Raw genomic sequence first — 21,196 nt, 5'->3', positions numbered from 1 at the left:
CACCGGCAATCAGAGCAGCACATCATTCAACTGCTTTTCAGAAGTCCTTTAGATGAGATCACACAAGACACTTATCACAGGCTAAGTCTAGATTGAAGCTCTAGGTAACTTTGTCTGGATTACTCAGACTAATAATCACATTCTCATTAGTTACACAGATTTGTTTCATACACACCACACTAAATCCACCCACCCTGTGAACAAATTATTTTTAATAACTACAATACCAAACACATATTTAAGGTGCATCTTGATCATTAAGGATCAAAATGGCTCTCAAAACAAGTAAGATACTAAGTAATATATATATTATAATATATAATATTAAAAGTAATATATAAGAGGATATTCAACCTGCCTTGTAAGTCCCGTGCTTTTAACATCAGCTATTGCCTTTCTGCAAATGTATAAGCCATACGGAAAGACCCCAAATGCAGGAGTTTCCTTTGCAATTTTCTTCACTTAGTATGTCACGCTGCTACAATTCCCCAGGACGTCAAGTGCTCTGCTGCAAAATCCCATCTGTTATGACATACTTCAAAATGTGCAGGGATGTTCTGGAAAGTTAGTGCCATCAACTTTTCCACTGCAGACTTGCCGCTTACCAGTCTCAGAGCATAAAACTTATATGACTGGAGGCTTCCATGACTCTCACATCAGAGAATAATGTTTGTGGGAAAGGCAGCATTATTTTAGGGAGAGAAACAAAAATCACAAAATGTTAAAGGCTCTTCACAGGATGTGTTTTAGCATGTTTTCCATTAGTATTCATACATATCTTCACACACCAGCTTATTTACAGGAGCCACAATCAATATCTGGTAGTACTAGAAACTATAGATCAGGATTGATGGTTTGGAAGACAGCTTATCCTTTTTTGATGCTTGTTTAATAGCCAAATTAGCAAGCAAGTTAAATATGGCGGTTTAATGCAGTAATAAAAATTATTATCCCACTGAAGAGTTAACTTGCCCACCACTTCAAAAGATACACTGAATTGCTGATTGGTAAACCATATCTTTGCATAAATAAACTCTGCTGCAGTAAGTAGGAGACATTCAAGAGACAAATGCAAGCCAGCAGATCCATTTGGGACAGAGGTAGCAATATCTATAGTATAACACTGAGCTGTCAGAAGTACACTGCAATATTTTTTCATTCAAGTTATTAAAAAACCAAACACACAAGAAAAACCTTCAGAGGCACACAATCTTTTCAATAAGCTTTTAAGTATTTCTAGTCTATAGCAAGCAGACTCACAAGAAATCCATGCCTTCCACAAATTATGTCTAGTCAAAGTCTACAGAATGGCCTGCATTTATGAATTGATTTAGAAGTACACAATTAAAATTTTGTAATCTTATATATAATTTCAATTCAGTAAATGCATATAGTAAAACTTTATTTTTCCTTCTGGCTCACCATTCAGTCGTCATAAAGTAATTAGTCACATTCAACAACTTCAGGTATATTATGTCAAGAGCAAAGTTACTCTCGAAACATGCAGATACTTCTTTCCACAACTACCTAATCCAAGAGAAAAACTGCATGGATTTTACTGAAGCTTATGAAAAGCAGCCTGAACTTGGTTTATAAGTAGGCAAGACACTTAAACCCCAGAAGTGTAAAATGCAGGTAAAACCACATTTCTTCAGAAACCACGCAACGTTCAGCGATGAAGTCCTCTCTGTCCCCAAAACAGTCTGTCCCACTGCTCAGTCTGCTAAATTAGTAATTGCAACAGGAAGGGGATGAGCACCTTAATACACTTGTTTTCTCATTAGAAAGGGAGTATGAGTAACTCTTTACTCATACTTGTATGGATCTGTCCTTGTGGGCATGTGGTCAGCAGTGGTTAATCAGAGGAGTTACAAGAATAGTCTTGGGAGGGACTGAGACCACCTGGCCGTACAACACAGGTAGCACATATTTCAGCCTACTGGTTTCCCCCTGCAACATCCACAACCACCCTCACAAACAGGAGGTTTTTGGAGTGGTTTTTTTTGTTGACAACATGGTTCTTTACTGGCTAATATTTTCAAATGTGTCTTATTATAAGAATTCCCTCATTTCGGAAGAGGCCAGGCACAAACCAATGGCCCACAGGATGACTATCCAGATAAGTGCACACAACCACATGATCGCTCTTGTCTGGGTGCCAAGCCAAGCAAAGCTGGGACTGCTCTCATCCAAAAGCCACACGTGTCTTGTTATTGTGGTGCCAACATCAGGCTAACCTTTACACTGCATTTTAGTTCAGGTTTAGGCACTGCCAGAGTTAATGTTCAACTTGTGAAGATATTTATATACACACTGCATCCACACACACTACAACCTTGCACAGCTTGGAGGAGACATCTACTCAATTGTTATATAGACAACGAAAACCACTACTGCCCCTGCCAACACCTCCCTCCAGTGTAGCCCCCTGATCCTCCCACCTCTGCTTTCATTAGAAGTAGTCTCTAATTCTTCTAATTCACATTCAAAGCATGCTTTTATGCAGTCTGTATCACTGTCTAGATTTACAAGAGTATGAGTAGCAGCATGCTACTCAAACAAACCAGATAGATCTGTTATTTAAAAACATGCAAAACCCCAAACAATGCTCTAGGGCTGAGATCTTGCCTGCCAACTTTCAGCCCAGAGTGATCAGCCCTTAAAAAGAGATTTACAAATGCAAGTGCTGACAACTTAACTTTCATACTGCAAACAGCAACACCATAAAACAAAAAAGCTCACTAGAATAAAAGATCTTTTCATTGCTTTTCCAGCAAGCACAAACAAAAATAGATTTGAGTTTGGCTTTGTGCAGAACTCTTCCTAGCAAACATTTCAGAAACTTTAAACACAGATCAAGATAAACTTTGTACAAGGCCAATACAGAAATATACTTCCAGTAACATGAGAAAGCCTAAAATGTTTTCAAAACAGAGGTGCACTGCTTAACTTACGCCTCCTATCAAACTTCCAGTTGCAGGCCAGAAACCCCCTTTCTGTTGTGAGAGGTAACATACTTTCTCACCATATTTCACACCCTTATGTATCCAAAAGGATCACAACACCACAGAATTAATCAGAGCTACCACTGACTTCAGCTTTGAAGAGTTTTAGCACCTACCAAATACATCACATAATTGATAAGAGAAATAACAGGTGCCTCGTCCAATAGTATGCTATGAATACATTAACTCCTGTTTAAAACAAAGTTTACCTTTCTTATTAGTTTCACAAACCTTTTGAATACCCAACGGATATGTGATGTGTCAAGACTTAATCATGTTCTTAGTCCAGGTAAAGCCGCCAACTCAGATACAGGATAGTTAAGCTTACAGAGCATCATCAAGAAAACCTGACAAATCCTAATCTTGAAAAGCTGCAAGTTTCCCCTCCATCTTAGCACTAGGAGTAGTGACAGAAACCAGAGCTTGCAATTCTAATCAGATGGCTGGTTTAGAAGACTTTCAAAGAAAGGTTTCAGTTGTTAATGTAAGAGTTGAACCACAGTCCCACTGCATGGAGCACATGTTACCATACTGTGAATGAACAACCCTACAAACGTATCATTCTGATACAGAAAGCCTGTGACAGAACTCAGGGGTTTCTAGCTTCCCTTTCAAAGCAGGAAATCATTCTCTTTACAGAGCAGATGTGACAAGCAATCATTCCAAGGATGACATTATATTTTCTTTTAAATACTGTGAAGTGGTTACATTACCACAGTGGACAAAACAGCTGCAAATGAAAAAAGCTAACAACCCAAAAGCACATTTGTCAGTGGCAATCTCTGCCATCATCATTGTGCCTGTGTCAGTTGTAAACTCTATTACACAACAGCAGTTAAAGAGCTGACATGACAAATATTCAGTCACAGCATTTGTCTACAGAAGTTAAATATTGAATACGCTACTATTTAAAAAATCATCACGCGGCTCTGAATTTGTTTAACTGCTAATTCACTAAATAACTGGGGGAAAAGTTTTACTTCTACAGCTTAGTGTGGCCCAGACATTTATGAAAGTCTGCCAAACGAAGGTTTCAAAACGTGCATGCATCCAATGTACACGCCAGCATGGTGGCTGGAAAGTTAGATTTCAAGAAAACTGAAAAAAATACCATCCAATTTGTTTGTTTTCCTTCCTGCCAAGAAAATTGCTTATGCGCAGGCACCCCCAGAACAATGCAACTTTTTGGTTTGTGAAGAGGAACATGGACATAAGGTGAACACGCCAACTGGACACTTGGCAGTAGCAAGGCATTTTAAAACCCACATAGCAACCAGGTGTTAGCAAGAAATGCACCATGTCAGAAGACCACCTAAACCTTAATGCTATAATGTTTTTAATGTTCTGCAAGAAAAAACAGCAGCTCCAATGGTTTAGAGCTGCTGCTGCATCTACTTCACAAGTTGGGGTTTTTTTTCCCCCAATGTGTGGTCTTTATACGGCTGATAGCCTCCAAAAGCATTCTGCAATTCTATTAATTATCCGTTCACATGTAGTCTCTCCTCTAAAAATGGCTGAGATTAAGAGAAATGGCAAACCTTGCTGTTTAAAGGGAACTTTGCATTTCCTTATTTAAAGATCTATGAAATCTTTCTGCACTACGCTTTACAAGCTATTTGCAACTCCAACATTTACTGAGCTTTCTAACTCGCAGACAAACGCGCGCAATGGAACTGTACACCAGAACCAATTACTCCTCAAGTCTAGAAATTTAGATCATTACAGTGATTAGTTGTCCAAGGGATACCAAGCAATAAGTTACTACACAAAGGTGATAAAATACCAAAGAAACCTGATAGTGGTAAATGATAAGTACTCTACACAGGTATATGAAAAACTCTTTCAGTCAAGAGCAAGAAGAATGGGAAGAGTGTAAAGTTACAGCCTTATTCACTCACCGAATCTCAAACAGGAATAAAGATCTTGATAGTACAGAGAAGCTAACAGGACGACCCCTACCAACAAATAATCTTGATTATCTTTTTTATAAGCTAGCCTTTTATGCATTTTAAATAGATATAAGCTCAAAATAAATCTTTTCACTATATTGAAAGGTCTTACACAGAATTTCTGCAGTTCTCTCGCACACCAAGAAGGTAAGTTTTACACACCAGTACTATCTGATGCACACTCAAACATCACTCAAGAAACAGACTAAGCCTGTGGATCACATCCTCCTCAGTAATGCAATGCACCAGATGTTTCCTAGTATATAATCTGAACAAATCTTACCATTTAAGAATGTTGGAGTGCCTATCAAGACAGAAATAATCCACTGGGAAGAAATTTTTGTGCCCGGTAAGAGTATCATGTGCCTTGAAGACAAGTGTGATTGTGTCATGAGCAGTTTTCAGTTTGCTTATGGCTTGTTCTCAGTTTTCAAATCTGAAGCAGCACTTTCTTGACTGCAGGCTGAAGCACATAACATTAAGAAGCCCAACTCATTAATTAACAGGGGTTGCTTCATGTAGCATATCCATCACAAAGCCACAAGCTTGTTTTCCTCACTGTAGGTGGACTAACAGAACACACCCTGCAGGTTATCCATAAAGATGCATATTTAATTTCTGTTATAACTACCATGTCTATAACTACCCAATAAGGTGTTCTTTTATCAGATGATTTCAAAAAGTACCAAACAATTAAAATAATCCCTTCACTCTTCCATTTGTGCACTATCTGAGCAACCCCTCAAACGGCAGAGTTAAAGTTGTTACCAGCTCAGACTAATCATGACAATTCTGAAGTCAAAGGTGGGATGCTACCCTAATATAAAGCATCTATGATCATAACTCTCTACAACCCTATCCTCTCTTGAAAAGCTGTTTTATCTAGCTGAATGTAGAATCACAAATTCTTCATTCATCACCAAGGCTTACAAACAGCAGAAAACATCTCACACTGGAAGAAAAAGTTTTTACCTTTCTCAAGAAAGAGATCAGGAATTTGCCACTCAAGCACATTAGGCAAGTATCTCGAAGTACGATGATTTTCCACTGAAATAACTCCATCACTTGCCCTCAGTTAAGTTCATGAGCATTTGACCTCCCTCCCTACCTTGCCACCCCAGTACCTCTCTGTATTTTTCCAGGACAGAAAACATCACCAGCAAGGACAGAATTGGAATAAATATGAACAATCCCCCTTTCCTACAGACAGTTAAATGGAGAAATACACAGTAGTTGTGCACATACTTCACTTCTGGGACCACTAGAAGAGCAGTAGAGGAGAGAAGACCCAAGTTGAACAACTGATGCTATTAATCCGTCTTGCCTGGTCTCTAAGAAACCATCAGCAGGAGAGTACTGCAGTTCTGAGTGAAATTTAAGAGGTTAAGTCCATGTCACTCTGCTGCTGCTAATTGCTCTTGCCTACAAAGAGTCACAGGTAGTTCCGAGAGAGACAAAAAAAGACAACAGTAATATACCTGCAGGACTTTCACAAAGGAAGTCCCAACAGAATGCCTGTGCGGAATTAAAGAGTGAAAGAATAGGCCAATACAAACCACTGCTCTTTTGCATTAAAAAAAAAAGAAAACCAATTATGCCTGAACACAGGGCAACAACGCTTCAAAGTACCTACAGAAGGACAAGGTTGGAGCTCCAGACCCCACACTGTGCACAGCATTTCACATCTACCTCTGCTTCCAAGCTGTATAATAGAGAACACATTTGTTAAATGAGCCTAACTGTAGAGGGGAGACTAACTTTTCATATAATCTTCTAAAAACAGCCAGCCTAAATAATGGCCCAGTATAAACCACCCCACCCCACCCCCCCGAGGTTTATGCCCAACATGGGTTAAGAGACTGAAGAATGTGATGGAAGCTGCCTCCTTCCTCAAGATTTTTTTAATATTAATATGCTTTAAAAACTGAGGAGGTTTTCATCAGAGCACAGGCATCATATTCTAATAACCCAGAGCTCACCTCAATTTCTTGTAATGCTCCTATCCACCTGCATTTACCTGTTACACTTGACTAAATTACAAGGCAACAGACTGTGCTTGGCACAGTGTCCAGTGCAGTGGGATTCTGATCTGCAAAGACAAGTCACAGGTAAGGTAATGCAAATAAAAGTGGTGGTATTTTTACTAATATGCATAAGTTTAACTGCTGAAATTGTTTACCTACTACACAAATATTATCTCTAGACACTTTGGTGTGACCAATCTTTGATACGCTAATTGCATTTTTCTCTGAAAGCCAAAGCTTCTCAATAATTTCAGATATCTTTATGCTTACAAATTAGATGGGAGACTATTCCAAGCTTTTAATGTAATACCGTTTTTTAATGTCAAACACTGTTCACTGATGCGGAAATTTTTTTCCACTTAATGCAAACATTAGGAAAGCATCACAAAAATCTGCTTCTGAAGTTTAGTGCCATGAAACACAAAACTTCATAAAATTCACCGACTGCCATCATCCATTTGCTTGTCTGCACTGAGGTCACATGTGTTAACAATTGCACAACGCCTCTGTACACACAAAAAGCAGAAGACCAAGACAAAATTGACTGGAAGCAGTAAATTGAATTGGAAAGAAAATTAAAGCTTGCCCCGGAGTGGATAGGGCAGGAGCTAATACCTATTAGTACTAATGACTATGCATTTAACAAAATATTATTCATTTCTATACTATTTTTAAATAGGCATTTTCAGAACACTAGATGGTAACTTAAACTCTGATTTAAATTAAGGGAAAGTTTTCAAGAACTTCCACATATCTTCAGCCTATGTTACTCCTTCCCATAGCGAACCAAGACACCACACGAAGAGACTGACATGGCTACCAGAAAAAGCCACATGAAAGACTTCTCCGATACTTTTTCCTCTAAACTCTAGCTCCTCATTTTAACACACACCTTATTTCCAGGAGGTGGGTTTACTTTGGCACTCTGGATACAAAGTCTCTCTCATTCCGTCATATCTTCTCTGAACTCATGCACACATGAGGAATTATTATGCAAGGATAATATCTTGCATAATAGTATCTTTTCCTTGTTTCCCTTCCCTCCCCACATAGCTGGCTTGCTGTCATTTCACCTAGGGGGTTTGCTTTTCTTTTAAGTATCTATTGAAGGGAAGAGAGCGCTAATCCATTCCATCCATCCCAATCCTTCCATCCAGGAAGCAACCATTAAGTATGCTAACAGCCCACACAGAGCAGTAAAGTTTACAGAAACTGTTGCACTTTCATCATGAGAGGTGGTTTTCATTTTAAGACAAACTGATTCCTGACTTGGAGTGAAAGGTAGAAAAGATACTGAGCTCTGCTAGCTAACAGACTTGCCGGCATCTCAGTGTGCCAAGTCTCATACTAAGCAGACCTGCCGTTTTATAAATTATGTTTATTTCACAAAACAACTGCAAGTGCTACAGTATTTTACTAGCTGCTTCAAATTTTTAAAGCTAAGATGAAGCAATTGATGGTCTATTTGGCCTTTCCTAATTCTTCAGAGAAACAATGAGTCTTCAAAAGATACAACACATGAGAAAGCACCAGTATGTTTAGCACTTGCTTAGAGGGAACAAGTTAAGCGTTGTGCATAAAGAGTGTCAGTTTAGCAATGCTGGGAGTAACGAACTTCCTTGTTTCAATTACTGAATGTTCCTCCTCCCTATTTACCAATACGATCTTTTCAGTCTTCCACACAGTTCACTACACTGCTAACCAGAAAGTGCCAACGCACACTCACGATGCCTGTGACTCTAGGCAGTACAGTTCACAAAGGTAAAGGAAATAACTAACCCAGCTCTGCTGGGCAGGATTTTACAGACAGCGCATTCTCCAGAAAAATTCAAAAGTTGGCAGAAGAGGATGCAGTATTTTGTTGTGAAAGACGAGACTTAAAATGTCATTTGAAACTATAAGGTTAATATTAAGAGCAGCTCCAAGGGTGAGGTTAGAAGTCTGATGTTCTTTAACAGGTCTTAGTAAGCTTATCTTAGAATTTTGTTATTATTTGGATTCCATGTTTCAAGCCTGCAATCAGTGCTGTGCTTAATCAAGAGTAGGTCAAAAACCATATTAGGCACTTCCAGAACACTTAATATTTTTAGTGCTTTGAATTATTCTTTAAGACACACACACAGAGCTTCAAAACCGATTCGCTAAGTTCTTTATCATCACATTCTCAGACCACACAATAAACGCCTAATTCAGGGAAGCAGAAATCTTACACCAAGGATCTCAAATTCTGATGCATGCAGAACTAGCCTGATGTAGACTGATGGGACAGCTGTTACAGTGCTCCTAGAAGATATCTTTGGTCAAAACAGGTCTGAGAAAAGTGAGAGAGAAAGGGTCTGCACCTACGCAAAATCCAGATAAAAGGCATATATAGAACCAAATAAGATGTTAATAATTACAGTGATAAAAGCTAAGAAAAAATGAAAAGTTTTCTTCCAACATGAACAATCCTTCACTATGGAAAGACTATGTTAATAAACGGTTGTTCTGCAAAACAAACTGTCTAGGACAAGCTCCCCTCAGCCTTTAGGGTTTGGGGTTTTTTTTCAGGTAACTTGAAATGCACCCATTTACCTAAAATACATTAAAGTTTTGAAACACATTCAAGACCAAATCTAAAGTGAACTTAAACTACTTACAGAAGAAGCATCATTTAACTTTAAGGTTTTGTAATAAGAAAAGGAAGCTAATGTTTTTGCCAATGATTATTTCATTAACCTCTTTGTCAAAAATAGAATTTAACCCAAATAATCCAGTCATTTTAGTATTACTTCCTCATTTGAAAAAAGCCACCATCCTCCATTACAAGCTTCACTGAGATCAGAAGCAACTCTTGCTTACTTTTGAAACACTGAATGAAAGACTATCACCTACTGGGTGCGCATTTGTTCACAGTTCGAGCACACCACCTTTTTAGAGTATCACTGTAATCAAAACTACTGGTAATTCAGGTTTTGACTCATTGTTAAAGGATGGACTGTTCCAATACTGGAGCTTGGATTTAAGGATAATAATTCTTCCTTGCAAGTCAAAATAACTGGGCACAAACTCTTCTAAAAATTCCACTGATTCCTTGAATCCGGGCAGTTAAAATACACAACGATAATTAAGAAACAGAAAATAACAAAATAGATAAGCTAAGCTGCAACATGTTCATAAAAAAAGGACCTTACTCCCTTATTTAAAATATAAATCTTTTAGAGATCTATTATAAAAAATTGTACAAGCTTTAGACAGGAACAGGGACACAAACCCAAGATCTTGGAGATATGCCAACACAGGCAATGATATTTTGCCCAAATTGTTTGCCTTGCTGCTTTAAAAAGCAACACGTTTACCATCTTCTGTCCCTATCTGTTGAGAAGCAACAACAGTGAATGGGAATGAAACTCTGAGATAAGACTGCAAATTCTGCACATACAGAATTTCACATACAGCTATTTCATAAGCACTTAATGTAACCATGTCCTGATGAATTCTTCACTTTTGCTCTATCTTTCTAATTCCGAGAACAAGAATCAAAAACCAGTAGGCTACATCAAAACATTTGAGCATAAACCTTCAGTGCCAGGGTATGAAAAAGCAGGCTACTTTGGACATTGGCCTGTTGATTCATCAGTTCCTTGTTTGAACAAAAGCCAGAGTCAGACTCTGTTGCGGGGCAACCTGCAACAGCATCACAACCTGTAAAAATATGCTTATGGATACCAACACTGACCCAAAACAAAACCATAAGCTGCCAGGAGACTCCACTGTAAAGCTTCTCAAGCATTTCATTAAGTTTCTGACAAGTGAGATTTATCAAATGGTTAAATATATTTTTTTCTTCAACATGATTACTATTTAACTAATGTTTTGTTTCTCAAGATTCTGTGTCAGATCACTGGCATCCTATGATTATAAAATACTTGAAAATAGATTGCAGAACATCAGGTCTGCTGAGAATCCAGAGAAACACTAACAAAGTAAGAGATATCAACAATTTTTTGAAGTAAGTTTGTAAGTCCATTAGCGAGGCAGATGGAAATCTGCCTGATGAGTACCATTGATAAAGTATTAATATTCATCATTGTTGCTTATTTCCAGAAGCTAGCAGAGAAGGGCCAGTATGAAGTTGAGGTAGAATTAATCCAAGCACAGGGAAAACAACATTCCGATACTTATACAAGACGACACAGGAAACCTAAAAGCAAAATTAAGCTATACAGTATTTAGACCTGCAAAAAGCCCAGCACAAGTTTTAAACAACAGTATGCTCTACAACTATGCTCAAAACTCAGTATATTCCTGAAGAAGTCCCATGTGAGCTACCAATAGCACCTGAAGGTGTAATTTCCAAAGTCTTTGTGTCACCAGCGCTTGCTGTTTTCAATAGTGAAAGTAGTACAGGCATTTTTCTGAAGGATTCCCTAACAGATAAAGCAATTCTGGGTCTAATTCATCATAAGCTGCCAGGCCAGGTAGATATCTACGGGTATCCATAGACATCTATGTTTGTATCTATCTGTATGTGCAACAGTCCGTAACGAAAAGTTGTGTATAGCTGCTACTACTACCTTAAATACATGTACACTGAACTCGAGGTGCCCATAAAGGCCACCCAGAGTAAGCCTTTATTGTGGGATATGCTCTTGGGGACACCAGGTCCTTACATGCCAACAGCCTTACACGAACAACAGAGCTGCTAGAAGTGCAGAGGCGGCAATCCATTCAGCTTATGAACGAATGATTCCTTTTGTATTACATCATTCAACTACCCATTAAGGAGCTGGACTGACAGGATCCAGAATATGCATAGCCCAGCCCTCCATGGTAAATGAGCGTTAGAAAAGATTAAGGCTCAAAGAAATTGGTGATTCATCAGGGCATCAAAACAGCGTTTCCCCAATTCTCTGCAATGTTCTAGGCCAAGTAGCTAGCCACATATTAGTAACCCCGTCAGACTTCCAATTTTGGAGTTAATTGCTGTTCCTGAAACACATAGCCAGACACAAAATACCTGCAGTAGCACACATCACAGAACGAACACTGCCATGGCTATCCTAATCACACAATTATGCTGTATTACAGTCACACCTAATTTAAGTACTGCAAAGTACCTCTGCTGTCTGCAGGTATTACTCTGTAGCACCTACTTCCTAATAGAGGGGAGGATACGTGCTCTTTCTAAAGGGGGGTAACAGCAACACACACAAAACATGCAAACATGAAAGACCAATAAAACAACAGATTATAAACGCTTGGCTCCATCACATCACTAAAGCTTAAGAAATATCAGCTAGGAACCAATTAATGGAATTTCTCTCTCTTGTACTACTTTGTGGAACTTGGCTAGATTAATTTAAATTAATTTAAATGGTACAGAAACCAATTTCTAGTCTCCTGTTTCCAAGAAGTTCCTCAAACTTACTGGTTTTAGATAAATTGTTACTATGAGCCAGTCAAAGCCAGCATATCCTTAAAGAGAAAGGAACAGATTGCTGGAATACCAATGGATCTTCTTCAATTATGCAGTTCCTTCAATTATACACAGCACCAAATTATCTTTATTGACCAGGTGAAATATCACTGAGTTTTGTAGTCACAGAAAGTGCTTAGAGGTATTCTATTTTCATGTCTGACTGTTATGATACACTAGCTTGCCTTGAATTTTGCACAAAGGAGTTAACACATAGGAAAAGAAAACAACTTCCCCACAGCACTGGTGTACAGCTGTATTTACATTTTCAGCTGGTAACTTTGATAAAGCCTATTACCAGTTCAGTGGGGACAGGGCTGTGTACATGCCTGTTTTCTCCTTTTTGAGTTATCACATAAAACTAGCATTATTTCAAAGTTTAAGTTTTACATCACTTTCCCTGCTCTAATTTAATGACTGGCTTATGTGATGAAAACCACCTGTCCATATTTTGTTTTATATGGATTAAAATGGCAGTATTACATTCAGCATGCATATGCCTTGCTTTGGGAACCATAAGGTATTTGGTTCAAATACTTTTCTGGGGCCTTTACTACAAGAGTAGCTTTTATTGCCATCTTCTACACAGCTGTCCACATACTATCACCACTTACAAAACTGCAGGGGGAGGGGTTAATTTTCTTCCTTACAACGTCCTATTTTGTAACATCCTTCCTTTCCTACTCATACCTGTCTGCCCATTCTGAACACAAATACAAGAGACTGGCAATACTCATGGTAGTTTAATATCACTGATTACATACAGAAATAAATCCAGCCAAAGACTATTTTCAATAGGTACTTCTAAGAGTTATACAAACATTGTCCAAAAATGTTATTTTGCTAGTGTTAAAGGAACAGAACACCATGTAAACTGCATTTTTTACATCATGCAACTGTTCTTCACCTGTGTGTACACACACAAAAAATCATACTCCCAAAGACTGATGTTCTCCAGAATGGAAACTGTTTCTTTGCTTTCTTCATCTGGTCTCTTTTGCCTTTTTCCCTCTGTGCCAGCGATAGCCTTCTTGACACTCCATTTGTTTGCTACCTCTACAGCCACCTTTGCACCTTCCTTCACAGACCATCTCCAAGACAAGAGTGCTCTTCAAGAAGATCAATAAAGCTGCTGCCCTTGACAAAACCTGCTCCTTCCAACACAAACACAAGAAAAGTCAAGTGCTCTAGACACTTATTTGTGTGCCTTACATGTTAATTTACAAGAATGTGAATGTCTGATTAATATATACATGCATCATAGAATTAAACATTAATGGTGCTAAAGGGCCAAAAAGTCACTAGTTTAAAAAAATTAAACTGATGAAATGCATCTACACCTAATTACTTTGTTCTTTGCAACTCTTTTTCTACCTTTCAAGCTGTCACTTCAGATTTGTCACGCACTATGGCCAGAAACATGGCTTTTCCGTGTCTAGCATGCGCATTTTGTGAGGTAGTGTAATATGTATTTAACAAAGAGTTTATATTGCCATGCCAATTAAGCTCACAACTGATTTAAAGCCAAAGCCACTGCCAGATATGGGACTTAAGAGACACAGCAACAGATCTCCACAGAACATGTAGATTAGACAAACCTTACCATGCTTATTTTGCATTTCGGTAAAATAAACCAAGTAGTTAATTTCACCCTAATGAAGTAAAACAGCAAAGCCAGAAATTGCCTGTATGGTTACCACATCTTGAAGCAAAAAAAAAATCCCAAAGCACCAAAGCCCTCACAACTGCCTACCAGTTCCCAATCTATCTTCCATCTTGCTCTGTACTGACACAGATTTAAGTTCCAGCCACATATCTAAGCTATATATGTATACACATATCAGTCATCCATACCTTTCTATCTGCACATTCGCACTAGAGCAAAACATAAAAAACAAAGGCAGAACACACTTGCACTGTCACCTTTATTCCCTTAAGGTGTTTGTGTGTAAACACTTGAAAAAACAAAGAATTACAAGGGAAACATTCAATCTAACCCAGAAAGTTGTGTGCACTTAATTGGGTCCTTAAGTACCATGAAAATATACAATCACTTATTTCGGAATATCCAAGAGGTCAAATGTTTTATAGTAATTCACTTATGCAAACCTTTTATTTCTTTCAATAAGGATTTTTTTTGCCAAAATATAAGACAAATAATTGGCTTCCATATAAATAGCAACAAGCCTAGAATAAAATTTCCTATGTAAAATAGGTGCTGTTTTCTGCATGTGCTTTATCAGGCCTCACCCTAGTTTTTTTTCCCACCTTTCACCTCCCACAGAAAATAATTAAAAAACCAGAAAATATCAGTGTTCCTCTAACAGCTAGAGTGATTAACCTGATTAGCGTCGTATCTCAAGAATTAACTTGAAGAAACACTTACAAGTCAGCAGGAAACAAGTGAAAGTTCAACTGATAAAAACAGTTACCAGATGAGAATCGGAACCCTAGAGTTGTGAAATTCCAGCAAGTTTAAAAAAAAACGCAACACACTTTGGCCTTTGAAAATTTATCCAATCCTTAAAAACCAGGTAAGTTTGACATGAACCTTAAACCACATGAAAGGTTAAAGCCTTTCAGAAGCAATCCTGAGGCAGTACTTAAGAAAGATTCCTACTCCAGTGTTACTAAGGATTCAGACGGAGGCCAACAAAACTAGGCCAGAGACAAGACGCAGGATCGGAAGCCAGAATTCCCATGGTTTTACCCCAACCGTGACTCAAGTTTAAACAGTGGTTTTGAAAACAGCTCTCTCTGTGGCCACAGGCAAGTCTTAACCACTTTGCCTCAATTCCCTTACCTGCAGAATAAAAATAATTATACTTATCTGCCACACAGGAACCTCGCAAAACACTGGCAAGAGTGCATCTGTTAAACCGTGGACAAAGCTACGTAGTAATTTTGAGCATCTGCACGAACTGAAACCGAGAGTGAAAACAACTTCGCCGGAGCAGCCAGCGAAGGCCCAAGGACAACAACAAAACGCTGGGGGCAAACCACCGTCCGCGCGGCGGCTGCTGCTACAGGCAGCGCTCCATGACCCGGGAGCGCGGCCGCCTCGCTGCTGCTGCGCCGCCGGTTCACCCCCGCCGGCCCCAGCGCTCGGGGAACCGGCGCTACCCTGCGGCACCTGCCCGGGCGGCCGGCGAGGGGCCCGCCCCGCCCCCCGGGAGCGGGTCGCAGCTCCCACCCGCTGCGGCCGGTGTTCCAGGCCCGCCGCGGCGCCTCCCGCCCCTCCCCGCCGCCCCCGACGGCGCTCGCAGCCGCTGCCCGCGGAGGCCGCCGGCCCGAGGCGGTTGGGGCAAAGCCCGGCCGGCGGGACGGGTGCCGGCGGCGGGGCTCGGCGAGGCCGCAGTGCGGGAGCGGCCCCGGCAGTTCGCCCTCATGCCCCCGCCGCCGCCAAGGCCCCGCGCCGGGATGCCTCCTCCTCCTCCCTCCCGCCTCTCTCCCGGGAACCGCCTCGGGTGGGAAGATGGCGGCTCCGGCCGCCTCCCCGGTGCGAGGGGAGCGGCGGAGCAGGTGGTACCCTTTCCCCCCACCCCAGCCCCACCATCCCCCGGGAGGCACCGTGAGGTGGAGGAGGGCAGAGGAGCGGCCCGGGCGCCGCGGCCGCCGCCGGGAGGCCCCTCGCACTCACCTGTCACCAGCCGCCGCCCTCGGGTCGGGCCCCAACGGGGAGAAGACGGACTGGCACGGGGGTTAGGAGGGGGTCGGGTCTTCGCTGGCGCCGGGGCGTCTCGCTCCCGCCGGGTTCCCCGCTGGCGCCGGGGCCTCTCGTTGCGCCGCCGCCGCCGCCGGGGCCTCACCGCCGCCGGATGCCGGGAGAAGGGTAGCGGAGAGCGGGACGGGGGCTGGGAGGAGGCGCGGGCGGCGGCAGCACAGCGGGGCGGGGGCGCGGAGGGGGCGGCGGCGGCGGCTGCGGGGCCCGAACGTCTCCCAGCCGAGGCTCAACCACCCGCTCGCATGAGAGACCCGCTTCCGGCTCCCAGCGGAAGTCCCTCCTCCGCCGGCGGAAGGGATTGGTCGGCGACACCGCGCGGAGCGGCGCGCTCGGCCGGCACCGGCGCCCAGGGATTGGCGGAGGGGGAACCCGCGCGCAGCGTGACGCGCGGCGTGCACGTGACGCGCCTAACGTCACCCACTCTGAAAGAGCGCGCGGAGGCGGGGCAGCTCCGCCCCTCTCAGCCGCGGTGTTTTATCCCCGCGCACTCGCCGTAGCCCCGCCGGCGGGCGGGGCCATGCCATGCCATGCCATGCCATGCCATGCCATGCCATGCCATGCCATGCCATGCCATGCCATGCCATGCCATGCCATGCCATGCCATGCCATGCCATGCCATGCCATGCCATGCCATGCCATGCCATGCCATGCCATGCCATGCCATGCCATCTCGGCTGGGGCTCTGCCCGGGGCGGCGTTGGCGTGGGGCGCGGTGTCGCCTTCCCAAGAGCTGTCACGGCCGCAGCAGGAGGGTCCAGGTGCCCATCCGTAATGACATATTCTACCACAGAATGTTCCTGCCCCCAGTAGAGCAGCTTCTGCGGAGTAAGGCTGAGTGGTTGTGGCCCCAAAAGGAAGCGATAAATAGGAGGGGTTTAGGGTAATATTTCATTACAGAGCCTGCTGTTTCACGTGGGTCGTGGAGACCACTCTCAGTAGGGCTCTTCTGACTCCTCGGCCCCAGTTGACCACGCTGAGGAACAGGGTATATCTTCACTTACAAGAAATTGTGGTGAATTCCAAGAGATTCAAGAGTTCTTTTGTTTGACCAAGGAACAAGCAAGTCTTGTCAAACAGTTCTAGTTATTTAGTACAGATCATAATTTGTTTTTAACTACAGATAATTATGCAAATGGAAGACATGGTTTCTTCTCAGGACTTTAAAAAGACTCATCTTCCAGGACTGCTCCCAGTCCTCAGCTTGCCATCTACCTCAGATGTGGCAAAACTACATCACCTCACAAGCAGCTGGCAATAGTTATCTGTACCATGCATCGCTGCCTATCTGCGTCTCAGAAATTAATCCAGATAGGGCCTCCTGGATCCTGTTTTTAATCCCTTCTGATAAAGAGTCATACTCCTGCCTTTAGGGTATCTGCAGCAAATTCCCATAGAGGCAATACTGCAATTAACTTAGAAGACCTGTTCAAATGACACCCAAGTGCCCTTTGGAACTGTTTTCAAGGTTGCTGTACTGTTCCAAATCCCTAGCTAGTAGAGGCAATAAAGCACATTGTAGTGCCTGAAATGAGGTCAGGTCTTATCAGACGTGAAGCTTTACTGTTCCTCCGAGGGAGGTGTGTCTCAACGTTTATTCCTGGGCAAACGAGTGCTTCTGTGAGCACAGGCAGTGTTTTCCTTACCAAGTTGTTTCAGCTTTACACAGTTCTTATGAAGAAGAAACTCTGAGCAAGGGAAGATGGCTAGGTTAAAGCCTGATCAGGGGAAGCAATAAAACTTAGCTTTGAGCATAGGTATTTAGAAAGACAGAAGATAACTCCACCAGTGCAGGAAGTATGACTGATCCATTAGGGGGACACCCTGCAGCTGCTGTATAAAGAATTGATTACTTAGAAGTGTAAAAACAGTGTAACAATTGCTATTCCTAATTCTTTTTTATTTTATCAAGGAGTTTAATATAATTTTGTTCTTTAACACCAGACTCATTTTCAGCAGACTACATTGCTTGTCAAGAAAAGGAAAAAACAGAAAGGTCTAATTTTAAGCTCTCAAACATCATGAGCCCCATTATATCCTTGTTCTAGAGGGCCTCAAAATTCCCGATACTCACCCCTTTAGAGACAGAGTCTTCACATCAACCCCATGCTATACCCCCATGCAACACTTGGGCAGAAAACCAAACACGTCAGACCAATAAGATGACCGCGCTGTATCATTCCTTCTGCTAACTCAGGGTTTAGATTGCAGAGCTCACCTTCCCCCTTTCTGTAACTGAAGGAGTGTATGAGACAGAGCAAAGGACTGATTCCTGTCAAAGATGAGTGTAAGAGGCAGCCTCATTGTAGGTAAGAGCTTTCTTTAATGTGTAAGATTTCATCTGTTTGTTAAGGATTTTTCCCCAAGGCAGCTTACCTGTTATTAAAGGAGAAAAATACTCTGAGACGAATTTTTTTAACAGCCCAATGTTATAAAAATGCTATATATTGATAGACGTGTCAATATATATGTGCTGGGTTTATGATTTTTGTTTCCTTATTGTTAAGTTTTATTGTGGTTGAGTAACAGCCAAACTAGTGTGCTTTTTCCATAAAGTAATATGAGTTTTTCACGTGTCTGGGCCACTTCTAATTCTCTTCTTAGTGTGGGGGATGTAGAAATTAATCACCGAATGCTTCAATTTTTCAATGGTACACTGCTGAGATCAAAGAGTTTTGAGTTTTTCCTTGGTACGCTTGTAGCTGAGGAATGTGTGCTCAATGAGTAATGAGTAAATTACAGATCAACAATGGATGCTATGTGGTAATAGAAACTACTCCTATTTCTTATACAGCTCAAACTCATCAGTCTGGAGAAAGAATACATCTCTGAAGGAGTAATGCATGTGAACAATAGGATTGTTAGTCCACAAAAACCAAGCAAGATTAGACTAACTAGTTGGTTCTTTCTTGATCTGTGGTCAAACAGATGTGGAAGGCACTATATATTAGTGATATTTTGTTATATTTTGTAAGGTTTTTTTAATCGGGATTCCTAGTTCAGCAAAAAAGGATTAGGTATTTATTCAGTATATTTAAGAAGGTAACTCCTTACGAAGAGGAACTGCAAAAATTACAGTATTCCTGGAAGCGAAACCTAGAATTGAGAGGTCAGAAACTCAAACCCTTAAAGATCACTAAATGTACTGGGATGCTTCGGCTTTACAGTGTTTATGATTTCCTCTAAATATAATACAAAGGATAATATTTCCTTCCTCACAAGACCATAGAGGATTAATTCATTAAAGCTTGTGAAGCACTCGGTGACGTGATAAAAACTTCCACTGAAACAGGACTAGATTTCTGCTTTGTAAGGAAGGTCGTGTTATGGGCTACCTTGGTTTTTTTTGTTTTTCACTCCTTTAAAACACACTCCAGTAGTTTCATTCTGAAAATATTTTATCCTGCAGATCTATGGGATAAGGCTTCATGAATCACCAGTGTTTAAGAACTGCTGACCTGGAACACTTGCCAAAACGCACAAACCACTCAGTACTTTGCAGTTTGTGAGATCTTATGAGCCAAGTAATATTTTACAACTCCTGATGCTGTTACCCAGCTTTGCAGGAAGAGAGAGATCTTTTCAAACGCAAGATACTAAATGATGGTACGCAGTGGGCTATTCCTGTCATAAAACTGCAAGTTAAATAGAATCCAGTAATCATTCTGAGTTGCACTGATTTGATGAGTGGCATTTTAAAGACATATTATTTCTATGTCAGTATCTTTTGTAGGTCACAAGTAAATAGTTGACTGTGTAAAAGACAGTCCCTATTCCAAGAAGACTACCATCGCAACAGTCAAACAAGACAAAGGTGGGGGGAAACTAAATACTGCTTCCAAAGGGAGGGGAAACTAAGAGAGATTAGGTGACCTGCCAAAACATTATACAAGATAGCTACATTTGAGTCTTAGCTCTATGTAGAATTCTATAGTTTAATGAAATGTTTGGGCTTCCTTTGTAGCTAAATGAAAATTAATTATCAAGTAAACTGATGAAAGTCCATTATCGCTCACATAGATCTGTGATCCCTGTTACTCATGCATCTCTAACTGTAGGAATGATTCAGATTCAGATGAGGTAGCCAGAGATATGTTCCAGAATAACTTTTCTTCTTACTCGGTTTTTAATGACATAACCTTCATTTTCTCGACTAAGTGCAGATGTGTAAATACAGAGTATTCAGTCCTGGTAAAAACAGATGTGATAATTTGCATCTGTTTCTTTTCTAGTTGAAGAATCATTTATAGCATAGTGGAGAGGCTATCGTGAGACAATTTCTTAATTATGTCTGGTGCCAAAATTCAGTTTGATTGCAGTGATACTCCAGTGGACAGATAGCAGCAGTGAGTACTTACACATATGACTGACAACGTGAACATGTGCACTTTCTGACTTCCTTGGATCAGCTGCTATGTTTGGTAACAAACATTGTAAAGTGCTGCTGTAGAACTAGTTCAAACAAAGCCCCGCTTAGCAGATTTTTCCCTCTAGCCGTGTCCCTTTGGAAGGTTAGTCATATTTCTTTTAAGACATAGAGACCATTTTAAAATAAGGTTGTGATGTAGGTGCCAGCCATCGTTAAACCTTGGTTTTCATTAACACAGTGTAAAAAAGTCTAAGCTGTAGATGGTACCATAAATATTAAAACCGTTGTTAACAGCAGCTGATTACAAACTTTCAAGAGATGGTTTAACAGTAACAATTACTGTTAATTGGGCATAATCACAAGTCTGAAGATTACCATCCTATTTCATGGAGTTTACACTATCATCAAACTGACTCGTGTACAGGCCTTACTCTCTCTTTATATAGCAGGTCCGTAGCAGAGCCAGGACTTGAAACTAGGTCTCTCACGTTCCAGGTTTGAGCAATGTACTGTCTTCAATTTAGTTATTGTTTGTCTGTGACAATACTTGCTTCTTCAGCTTGAACCCATTTATAAAAGCTAGTTAAACCTTAATGAGAAATTGTGTAGCTTATATAAACTTTGTGGCTGAGTAAGAATTTTCTGAAGGGATCTGAAATCAATTCAAGTT

The 21,196-nt window shown here is 41.2% G+C and overlaps 1 protein-coding gene across 1 annotated transcript in view; it reads right to left on the bottom strand.

The window, feature by feature from the left end:
• LARP4B (La ribonucleoprotein 4B) overlaps window positions 1–16,436 on the bottom strand; it is a 57,481-nt gene extending 41,045 nt beyond the window's left edge. The window contains exon 1 of the mRNA XM_064444998.1: window positions 16,077–16,436. The gene's annotated coding sequence lies outside the window, so the exon portion shown is untranslated. The remainder of the gene's footprint in view (window positions 1–16,076) is intronic.
• Window positions 16,437–21,196: the final 4,760 nt, after the last annotated feature.

Source organism: Phalacrocorax carbo, chromosome 2 (assembly GCF_963921805.1).
Source record: "Phalacrocorax carbo chromosome 2, bPhaCar2.1, whole genome shotgun sequence".
Lineage (NCBI taxonomy): Eukaryota > Metazoa > Chordata > Aves > Suliformes > Phalacrocoracidae > Phalacrocorax > Phalacrocorax carbo.
Note: the sequence above shows the minus strand (reverse complement) of the source record. Positions and strands in the feature narration are given on the sequence as shown.